This window comes from Parasteatoda tepidariorum, chromosome 5 (genome assembly GCF_043381705.1).
Source record: "Parasteatoda tepidariorum isolate YZ-2023 chromosome 5, CAS_Ptep_4.0, whole genome shotgun sequence".
Lineage (NCBI taxonomy): Eukaryota > Metazoa > Arthropoda > Arachnida > Araneae > Theridiidae > Parasteatoda > Parasteatoda tepidariorum.
Window position 1 is genome coordinate 22,515,491 of NC_092208.1, and position 12,996 is coordinate 22,528,486.

Below are 12,996 nucleotides of genomic sequence, written 5' to 3' on the forward strand. Positions count from 1 at the left end.
TATGGTAGTATATGCTGGTATTTTAGCTGCTACATAGCATTATATGCTTGTCTAGCAAACAAATTCCAGCAAAAATTTTAACCTGGGTATTGGATAGGAAAATGAAAGTATCATGAAAATTCGTGAATTACAAACAGTCTATACTAATTGAAATTCTTCTCAGAACTGCGAAACGTACCTGCGTGAGTTTGAATTCTACGATACTTGTTAAAATTTTCAATACATATATTTTTCAAATAAAAATATGATTTAGTAGGAAAAATATATAATTTTAATGCACTAGGCTCGTACAAAATTTATTGACACTGAGAATCTCACAATAAAACTATGCCCCATGGAAAACCACCAAATTAGACCTAAGATACAGGATCTACTTGTAACACATTGATTGCAATTGTTTCAGGTGAATTGTAATAGTGTAATAGTGTAAGTGTAAACGTTGGCGTCACCTTCGCCAACGTTGTTGAGTGTGGTGCCAAAAATGACGCTAATTTGACTTTCTCAGCGTGATGTTACGGAAGGATGAGTTGAATGGCAAGAAACATTCCTGCATGGTGTCCGTGTGCGGAAATGCAGCTTCCTCAAGGCATGTCATTCATAAAGCCAAGTTCATCAGTTGAATGGAGACCATGGCTTGAAGGAGAGATTGCAGGCTGAGCAGCAACACCGAATAAAACAATAACTTGGCAGCCGTGTCAGGACTCATCCCGGCGAATGAGCCTTCTATTATATTTTATTTGACATCATGAGAATCGTAGCTAAGGACCAATCTCTTCTATATTCTTCAGAATTGCATGTAGATGTTTGTAAGTGATTAACTAACAACCAACGAAATATTTTATTAAATTAGGCAGGGTTCTCTCGATCAAATGACCGAAGGACACTGACGTGGTCAAGGGTATCTCTGTTTTTTTTTATTAATAAATTATATTCTGTCCCGTGAATCATTCATGCTTGTGATGCCACAATTGGCATTTCATATTTATTTCCCACCTTTTAAAATATCTTTCATTACTTAAGCGGATTTTTAGTAATAGAATTACATTTAAAATAAATCAAAGACTTAATCTTTTAAAATGAGAAGAAAATATTCGTTCTTCTCTTATAGATCAATGTAACGGATACTTTTTATTTCAATACTAATGCAGACTTATTAATTCACCGCCGCCTCTAATCGAAAACAAAAATCTATTTATAACTTTTTATTCTGAATTTCCAACTGCTAACACAACTCTAAGGCCTTCCATTGCACATTATCTAATGAAAAACCTAGCTCCTAAGTCCTGTTAAATTTCTTTTTCATGGTTTTGTAAACATGCTAGTTGTAAATGGTGAAACAAAAAACAGTATAGTTCAGTATTCATAGTTTCTTATATTAGTTGTAAGCGGTTTCAAAACCGCCATGGTAAAAAATGTTCTTTACCGAAAACCGTACGATATACTGGATCGAAACTGGAAAATAATAAATCTTGAAAAAAGCATAATACTTTAGCGGCTAAAATAATAATGTTTTTATGTTTTTGATAGGAAAATATATTTCTGAGACTATACAATGATGAAAAGAATATAACGATAAAAATGAAAAAAGAAAAATCAAAGCAATATATTTCAGTAAATAGTTTGAAACTGAATGATACCAACATTGAATGCGAAATTCTAATTCAGACAATCTTTCTTCACACCGAGGAATGATTTTTATAAAATAATATCTTGTTTGCACAGCTGTTAGGAATTTTCAATAGCTATTTTTAAATATCAGGATAGGATTTGACTGCATGTAGCTATCCTTAATGCTGATTATGAAACAATAGCAAAATGTTAATTTTATAAAAAGTCGAAGACTTGCAAAAATGAAAAATTGTGTTATCACTTTTTTTAAAATATTGAATTAGTTTAAGCCAGTATCATCAACACTGTAAAAATGTTCGGATCAAATTCCGGTGAAGTTATTGAAACTCAGAGTGCCAGATTTTACAGTAAATTTCTATATTTTACCGGAAAATTCATCTTTACCAGGCATGTTATAGAACAAAAATCTTATATATATATAGTAACTTTTGTAGCCATAATTAAAGTATTTCCGTACCATCCTAATTAAATAAATATTACAGCGAAAATTCATTTTAATATTCAAAATTTTACAGTAAAAACTAATTAAGGATTCTTCAGAAAAAATTAATTTAACGGTAAAGTAAATTTTACGAATGAAGCACCTTAAGTGCCGGTACTCTGTATCATATTTTGGTTCGAAATTAAGTACAGTGTATTCTTATAAAAATTCGCAGCATTTTAAAATTACTAAATGCTTTTAATAATTATAATCAAGAGTAGCAAAATCTCACCAAACTTATGTTTAGAAACGAGCAATTTATAAACTTATTTCTATATTTCAATGTATGCTATATTATGATCGAAATCACACGCCGTATTTTACTGCGAAATGCTATATTTAATTAAGTGTATAAGTTACATCTTTCTTGTGGATTTAAATACTTAAGCACTATTTGTTTTTTTTTAATAGCGCGTAGCGAAAACTTAAAAAAAAACAATCTTAACTATTTACATTATATTTTTTCAAAGAATTTTTATAATGAATACACTGTAATATGCTTAAAAATATGTTTGTGGTATGCAGGAAAATCTAGTAGTTTAGGAAAAAAATGAACTCCAATAAGAAGTACATAATGCATATTTCTACACAAAATACTTGTTAAAAATCTTTTGTTTCTTACGAGCGTAAATCATGGTTATTTTCGTGTAAAAGGAGAAATCGCATTTTTTCAAGATTCTTAAACTAATTATTTTAAAGAATGGGACTTTTTAAGACAAGCTTTTGGGTGTATTTTGGAAATATTTATTAACGGTTGTCTAAGAATTATCCTCTGTTTAACGAGGTATTAAGTAGCTAATGAGAAAAAAAAAGCTGTGAGGAATATATATAGTACACGTGAAAAAAATTATTATTAATATTTTTATATCTTAATTGAAATATTATTTTATAGCATTTCTTAACTGTATTACTTTCTTTACATTATTTTCTTTTAACTGTATTATTTATGTAATAATTTATTTTATATTTCATGCATAAAAATTAATTGACTAATATATATATGTTACAAGGTATGAAATTACACAAACGCCGCCATACATAAATAATTTACTGTGTTGCATTTCTTCATCCATTATTTTAAATTTGGCCTGCATTTTAATCCAATAATTAGGAATAAAAATTCTTTCTGATGTTTCACTAAAAACGTATTTGTTTTAACGTTTTCTGTCATATTTCTTTTAATATTTTTTGTAACTTAGATTTCAATCATAGTTAACTAATAGTTCAATCATAGAATTAAACATTTTTAAAACATTATTTGTCTTTAAATATTGCTTTACATTATGTAAGAAATACGTTAATCAGTGTTTTTCTTTTCTTTTCCTGTAATAAAAGTAGTATTTTTTTAAATTTATTGATATTATCATAACATTATGCAATATTCATTATTGTTATTCTTATGATCTCATTTTCATTTTTTAAAGACATTGTCTTTACATACAAAACTTTAGCAATATTTTATAATTAAGAAAATCACTTTATAATGCTATAGAATCTATCAGGATAAATATTATTTAAATATCTATGGTATAGATATTTAAATAATATTTATCCTGATTTAGGTATTTAATAAAAATATAACTTTATTTTCTTATTTTATTTATAGAAATTGTTCATCTAAGCAGCAACAAATGTAAAGTGGTTTCAACAGAACTCCCTTTAAAGTTTTCAGAATTATAATTGATGGTCTTTTCTAGGTACGTGAACTTGTGTTAAAACCTCAGTAATAAATCATAGAAGTTCTTAGTGAAGAATGTTAAGCGACAGGTGACTCCATTTGTTCGTTTCACTATTGTCTACCATAAATAAAAATTACTAACTGTTTATAAGAACAATCCTATTTTAAGGCGATCCTAAATTTTCCACCACTTCTTTTAAATTTAAAGTATATAGCCTAAGCATGTCAGTACTTCTAAAAATTTCATTTTAAAATGCTGGGAATTTTATGAAGCTGAAGAGAAAGCTAAATTAAAATTTCTAAACATGTTTTTTTATTTCTTGGTATCTGTGGTATTTTCTTTACTTACTCCTTTGCTCGTATTTGTGGTATTTCATTTTATACATTTTATTATAGTTTAAAAAATGACTAAGACGTCATTCTAAGAGGAAACATAAATAAAGACAATAGTTAAAATTCCTTTATTTTTTAGGCTTTTTTTAATTATCTTAGATTTTTTGATGTTCTACCTAGTGACAGAAATAACGGTATGTTTTTAAAAAACTATTACTTATGTTACAAATTAAATAACATTCTAATATATTTGGTATTATATTTAACTGCTGAGGCTTCTTCTAGAAAAGTAAATATTTTATCTCAGATGAAATTAAACAGCAGTTTCTCTACAGAACTGAAGTAGTTTTTTAGTTTTTCTACAGTTAACTGAAGATTTTTTGTAGTGCTATCTTAACTGTAAGAACACTGCTGTTATTTTGCAGCTTATGTGAAGTAATTTATTGGAAATTTATGTAAAAAAAAACTTTTAGCTATTGTCTGCAAAATTACTGTAGTTTAAGTAAGTTCACTTTAAAATCATAAATTTAAAAAAAAAAATGAAACATTAAATCCATGCTAAATTTGAAAATGGATATTTAATTGATTCTTTAGCTTCAAACTTCGCTATCAAAAATTTATTAATTTCAGTTTAGTTCTTAAATTTGTCTTAAATAAATTTAGATAATTTGAAACAACATAAAATTTTTATTGCTTGAAAATAAAGTTTTTAAAGTTAAGCAAATATTTTTGTTTGAAAAACAATAACTCACAGTATTTTCAATTGAACCTAAATGAGCATAAGATTTATAAAACTGCTCACTTGGAAGATTTGTTTGGAGCAAATGCGAAATACAGATATTTCTGTATATCTACTGTAAAAATAAATTTTGAGGTTGATACTACTACAAAAGTACTGCAGTTTACAAACTGCAGTAATTTTGCAGTGTTTCCCGTTTAGAAATTCTGTAGCGGAATTGGCCAACACCACCGCCTTCAAACTGCATTTTTCTTTTGTAGATCTTCTGCTGTTTATTTTTAGCTGGGATGTTTTAACTTTTTCTTATTGGTTTATTTAAAAATAAAACTTTAATATTTTCCAAAAACACAAAGCAATAGTTAGATTTATTAAATAAATAATTCTACGATGTAATGATTTTAGCCAACATGATTTTGCACAAGAAAAAAATCAGCAGAAATTAAGCAAATCACAAAGATAAATAAATCAACCTGTTTATTTTTTAACTTTATAGAATACAATAGTAATATTTACAATCAACAACAAATATTTACTATTTACACAAGTAACACACAGACGATAGCAACGACATAAACTCGTATTTACTTCTATGTATATATTATGTAAAATAGAAAAAAAAGGTTTATCTATTTTTTCTGGAGAATTTAGAAAAAATTAACTGACAAATAAGAACTATCAAAATGATATCATATAGCCTAAGCGATAAAATTGCAACACTATTTTTTTCTGAACTATTTATAGCGTATTAAAGCACCCCCTCCCCCACTAAAAAGGATGAAAAACAGTTAATGAGTCTTGTAAAAATTATTGTGTGCTACTATTTTCCATAATATTTTCTAAATTTATGTCAGGAATTTAATTTTCTCTCGTTTTCTTTTAACAAAAAAAATCTATCATACCTCTCATCACTAAAATCAAAGGCATAGTCATATTTATAGATCAATCTCCATATAAGAAAAAATATACATAAAATAATTTAATGTGTCTTTAATTTTTTTAAAAGCTTTAACGAATATTTAATAAAATTCTATTTTTTGGTTGTAATATTTCACAATTGCTAACTTACGTACATACATTAGTAAATGAAACCATTATCTAAGAAAAAAAGGATAATATTAAAAAGAAAATGTAAAAATAAATGAAAATTACAATCATCCTCTTAAAATCTATTTCTAAACTCTTTAAATTGTTAAAAATATTTTATTAATGTATCCTAAATGGAAATAAAAAAAAATTTATCTTTCTTTATCCTTCCTTTCTTTCTTCTTTGCTCATTGAAGTCTCTGGTTCAGGAGCGTTGCTGGAATTAATGATTTTTTGCTAAGTAATGCAAGAGATAAACATTTTTATGTCATGGTTGGTTTTATAATTTTAGATCCATATTTCAGCATATTCATTAAATTAAAAACAAACGATTGTTTGAGAAAAAGAGAAAAAAATAGTTCTAGCCAAATAATTAGATTGTAAATGCATTAGAGCTATCAAGATACTTAATATTTAAAAAAAAAAACTTTTTCCTTCTTATTAGTTTTAAAATATGTTTCTAAGTAATTTATCTATATCAAACACAGATCATTCTTCGTAGTTATGCAACTCTTTTTTTAACTACAAAGAATTACCTGAGAATACGTTTTTGGAGTACTAGAAGTATTCAATAATATAAATCCATATAATTTATAATTATTTCATTTATTTCTACTATTAGTTTATAATTATTTCAGTTGAAAAATTAAGTCAGAAATTTTTCACAAAAAGAAACAAAATAGTAGGAAAATGTTGATTTCGATGCTAGAAAATGTACGTTACTAAAAAAAAAAATTTAAAACTGAACTGAAATTAAACTGAAGATCATATCTTATTCTTCTCTTGCGCTGAATACTTTTTTTGCAAATCAAAAAGAGATTTATTTTTCTCTCTTCTTTAAGTATAATAAATTAGTTGATTTATGTATGACTGTTTTCATTTTGATTTTTTAAGATCTTAGATTTTTAGAATAGAGTTGGTTTGTAAATTTGAATAATAATTTTGAAATGGACGATAAGAACTTTATAAAAATCTTGAGCTTATTTATAATAAAATCCAAAAATATGAAACGCATACAATGGAAACTACACTAGAAAAATTATAAGGTTCAATCAAAATTTATTTAATACTAAATGATCTATCAGGTCGGTGATTCTGTACCCTTTGAGTTAGAGAAAACCGCTGTCAAAATCTTTTTGCGTCAACACGTGCATTGGTAAAAAACTCTGAACCTATGTATTCAACATACAGAGATAGTATAAATAATTTTGTTGATTAGCAATATCGCCATACTTGAAAAAAAATCCATTTGAAGTAAATAAGCTATAGACAATAAGTGTTCCATGACTTTTCTAAGACTTAAATAAAGTGAAGAGAAAGTTAAGTTGACATTGGAACTGCAAAAATTCGTCGCAGAGAAAAATTTTGCAGGGCAGATTGTACTTCATTCAATGCGAAGAATATATAAAAAGTATTCTTTCTCATCAAATATAGTTCATTTATTGATATCAATAAGATGGAAACATGTCGTTGTTGTTTCTAATATCACTTGCCACACGGGCAAGCCTGCTTGGTGAAACCGAGCAAATTTAAGGCAGAGTGTGCGTTTCTTGTTCTTCAGTGGCGCCATCTATGGCGAAGAATTTGAATCCTGCAACACTGTACGTCGCACCCGTTTATAGGGCGGATCCATTCATACATCCATTCATTCATCCATAGATCGTAATTTTTACCTGAATCTTTTGCGACTCGACAGTAACAGTTTGCGACTCGACAGTTTAACGTGCATCAGCCACTTTACTGCATGGGGAGTCTTCAGCCGGCGGGGTTCGAACCCACGAACTCTCAGACATCATCCCAGCGCCCGACGACAAATTAACGACAAATAACTGCACAATGTTTCCGCACTCTCTTAAGTGCGTTAATTTTTGTCAAAAATTATGTTGCATTTTTTATTTTTAAATTTTATTTGAGAATAAGTGTCCCTCTCCATTCCGGTGGAGGGGACAATATTTTTTTTCCTTATCGACAGAGGATGAAGCGTCATTGAGATAAAGAAGAATTTTATTAAAAATCTTTATTTTTACTTTTATACCTTTATGTTTTCTCATAATGGGCTATAAAGCTGTTATATCTAACAACGGAACACAATCGATAATTTATTTTTTGAACCAAGTACTTACTAAGTTCTTGTGTCTAACAATGTCTACTAAAAATTAATTTAAAATGTCAGAATCATATAATTATTATTTCCTTCATTCGTTATTATATGACTTAATATATTCGATAATTCGATATTTTCATATGTAGTTTAAAAAATATGGTTACGAAATCACATTGAAATTTTGAAAATGAATATCAAGCATATGATTAGCAAATTAAAAAATATAAAGGTACATAATTTAAAATTAATTTACTCTGAATAACGTGATAGGAATTTTGATACATTTCTGATTATTTATTTTTCAAAAACTTAAGCATTATAAAATAAAAAAGACGTATTGAAAAATAATTAAAGGAGGAATGCTTTATTTTTCGATTTATATCCCAGAAGGTCCCTCCCATTAGGTCTTTTGGTTTACAAAGTTCAAGGTTTGACACTAGTGTTTTCGTAAGAGTTGGCTAGATTTGGTGTAGTCATTATACAAAGAAACCTTTCTTTTTCTGATTATAAAATTACTATTCAGAATATAATAAAATTACTATAATCAGAATAAAATTATTATTCTGATTATAAAATTGAATTAAAATTATTAACGGTATATTTCGTTCGTTAATTTGCTGGATTTGCTGAATAATCGATAAATTCCTTTGTGTGATATTAATTTAAGTGTTTGTATGCATTTAAGTTTAGCTTTGTCTGAATTTTTAATATGTTATGCGATATAGTTTTCTTATTCCTATTTTTCAAAAAAAACTAGTACTTATAATTTTTTCCATTAGAAAAAAGTAAATGAGGTTTTTAATAATGTCGAAGTACATTCGAAAACAATTTCAGAAATATTTGGGGAGTTTTGAAAGATTTATTGCGCAGTTAAGAAATGAAAAACAAAAAAGAATAGTTTCAATTTGCATGCAAATTAGAGAATTCTTTTACTTGAAAATTTATGCATACTCATACTTTTTCATTTTTGAGAGGATAAATAAATGTTAAGATGACAAGTAATGTTTTTTCAAACTCTATTTATCTTTGATTAAGTTTTCAATTTTTTTTTATTTAGATTATATATGTATTGCTCATGGGCTGCAAAAGCTGCTCAACTCAAAAAATCATGTCTTGAGATAAGTTGGTTTAAAATTCTTAATTGCTGTGGAAAATGAGGTAAAAAATACTTTAGTTTGCTTAAACGAAGAATACCTTCAAGTTTAATTATGAGTTGTACTAGGATTCCTGCTGAAAAGAATGTGTATTTTTATATTTATACCTGTTCTTCTTAGTCGCATGTTTTATGAGTTTTATATATATATATATATATATAGTTAAATCGTACTTAATACTGTAAAGGAGATGTAAATGAATATAATAGTCAACATGTAAGAGTTTCTAAAAAGAAATTTTTTTTCTACTTTTTTTATTACTATTTTTATAAACTACATTTTTTATAAACGCAATGACAATTGTACAATAAAATGCAATACTGTATTACAAATTATATTTTCGAAAGTAATACGAAAGTGTATAAACGACATGAAAACAATAAATACACAATAGCACTAAACATTATTTAAATTTAATCTTTTAATATACATGCACAGATATCCGCGTGACTTGAAATTGTAAATAAAGCATCGAAAAAAATGTTTTATAGCATTTCTCATTGCTAGTATTTGCCTTGCGATGTCAAAATTCATGTTTCTTATATCTTAGAGATTGAATATTTATCAATTATGGGCTTTGTGGGGAGCAAAGTACTAAGGTGTAGTTCTTTAACAAACACACTCGCAATGAGAAATTGAGGTGGCAAAGAATTCATTGAAAACAATTCATTCATTGACGAAAGCAATATCACCAACAATGCAAGACATTTTTAAACTTTCACATATTCTAGAATAATTCTTTGGCATCTAGCTTTCTAAGCCTAGGTCGCATTTCGTACTATTGTAGTAAGTGACAGTGCTGGAATGTTACTCTGTACTATCTTCTGCAAACACCTTCGCATGAATACTATTCAGAGTTATGATCTTCTTTTTCTTTTTTACCCATATATTAGCTTTAAGGTTTTCATTTTGCAGATAGAAGAAATGAAGATATCATGATGAAGAAGGGGTACTAAAATTAGAAGGAAATTTTCTTCAGTTTAAACGTAGTATCTCTGTAATGTAGGTTTTTTATGAAAAAAATTCATTTGCATGCTTTGATGATGCAACGACAGTAATCCCACTGCTCCGGGAAGGGTTCCATAATTAAAGCACTATACTTTCCCCAGGCTGTAATTCATTTGCCCGTTTTCTTAAGTTGCCCAAATAAAGATAGCCATTCAAAAAAATATTTATTTACAATGATTGAGATTTTATGTCAGGTGAATTCAAACATATGTAGCTTGAACTTCAGGCATTAAATTTTCATTATTGTAGACAAAACAAGAACTGTTTCCCAACAATACTTTCGTGTTAAGGATTATAACAAATATAACTATTTATAATCAACGTGGAAATGGTTTCTTTCAGACAAAATAATGAAATTTCAATTCAATAGGAGCTTAACTTCGTTGGTCGAATCTAAAAAACCATAGAATTATTTACGAAAACTGTTGCGCGGGACATTTCTTAAACACATCAGATATTAATTAATTACAATTCATCTTCATGTAATATTAGCATTTCAGCAAAATCAAAAACAGACATATAACTTCAGAAATTAACGTTTGTCTTATCAGTGTTGAAATGACCCCTTTTGGCTATTTTATGTATTTTGTATTTATTTAGTAGTTGTATAAATAATTCCGTAAGTAATGATTTTACTAACCAACTGAAGCGAGTGAAACTTTGTTACAGAATTCTTAGAAATAATTTAGAAAAAGTAAAAAGAAAAAAATATATAGAGAGCTTCGAAGTTCACATGTATCTTCGAAAATAACTTAAGAATTAGCAAAAGCGATCAAAATGACCCTAACCGCACTTTTAGTTTTAATGTTATTTCCATAAATGAGGTAACTTATTTTGTTGCATTTTCTTTGCTTTAAGTGTCAATTTTTGTCAACATAATTAAATATACTTTTATGTTTAATATTTTAGAATAGATCAATTAATATATATTTTATCAGATTCCATAGCATTATGAAGACGATATTAACTCACAACGAACATAAAATCTCTTAATTTCATGCAATATTACTTGAACCTATATATTAAATCTAGTAGAGAGCATTCAGTCTTTTTTCATTGAGTCACTAATCCATAAAGATATCGGTAAATTCACAGCTTGGATGAAATCAATAGCATAATATTTCCGCATAATATCGTTATTGATCGCTTAGTGTATAGAAGTGTATTTAATTACTCACAGTTGACAAGCGAGTTAAATGTGTCTAGACTGTCAATGCTTCATTGGCTGCTTTCTTTTGCTATTCTTTTAACTCAGTATTACAATGATTCAATATTTTTCTTTCTTTCTCGTCCTTTAATCTCTTATTTTAGACGCCCCGTGTATATTGATCTACTTGTATGTTTTTGCTTGAGTATTTCCAAAGTATTCAAAGTGATCATATTTACGAATTCCATTTTTATTTTTTTAATAATTTTTTTAAAATTTATTTCATACGTAATTTTGTCAATATTCATTTTAGTTGTATTCAACTAATTCCCATTGAATGCGTCTAGTGCTTCATTAGCTAGTTTTAGTAAATATTTTTTTTAATTTACTAAGTATTTATTTTAGATTTTTTCTTCTTTAGCTGTATTCAATTAATTCCAATTAAATGCGTCTAGTGCTTTATCAGCTACTTTCTTCTACATTTTCATTTGCATATGGGGTAGTATCTGATGCTCTTGTTTATCTTCATCTCATTGAAATGTCCTACGTAATATGACTGGTTGGTATACTTTAAATCCATGGTATTGAATTCTCAAATGAAATACTGGCACAATTAGTAATTCTTACAAATAAAGTTTATTTGAAATGATTAACAACTTTTTAACAGTTACGAGGTTTGAAGAAAAAATTTAATATATTATTTCATGATTTTTTTAAGAAAAAAGAACTTATTATGAATAAAAGTATTCAAAAAGTATAAATTGGAACCCAAACAAATTCTTTTTCTCGAAGTATTTAAAGTCATATTTATTTACATTAATAATTACATGTTCTAGTATGCAGTAGATTTTTAATGCACTTTCGAGAACAAATATAATTTATCTATAAGCAAATAACTATTACAAACTCACACGTGTTTATCATTCAGACGCAGATAATATTTTGGGTCGATTAATTATACTGCATAAATATTTGTAGATAGAGAAATATTTCGTTGTTTTCATTTCTATATAATGTCATTCTCACTCGACGCATTCAAAACATTAAAAATCTATTAACATGTAGGATTTGCAACGCAAGCCAGTACACTTAAAATAAATAACTTTTGATCTAGGGATTGGATCGACTACTAGCGACGACTTCGTATTAAGATCTGGTTTCTCATGTCCTTCTGACCAGGTCATAATAAGAAAGCGCCTCTAGCCGTGAACGAAGAAATTTCCGGGCATGGAAATTTCTTTGCAGTTTTAATTGTGGTGTTATTCACCTTATTTCACCGCCATGTTTGTCACAAAATTTACACGACCACTTTTTGTAAATAACGTTTTTAAATTCGACAAAATAGATACTAAATATATCATTTAGAAAAACAAAATTGTAGCTTTAGAACAAAACTATTTTCACAAAACTATTTTTTCTAAATTCCCACACTCGAATCAAGCGAGATCTAGTATTTCTAAAAATGAAACAAAAAATTTGTTCGCAAGTACAATGTAGATATAAAGCTTGAGAATAAATTAATCGTGACTTTACATACCATAACTTTATTACTTTTACCATTATACGCCACACGCAAATCTAACCAAAGTAAAATATAGCAAATAACTTCAGAAATTAGATTTATCCATTTTTTCATCAAA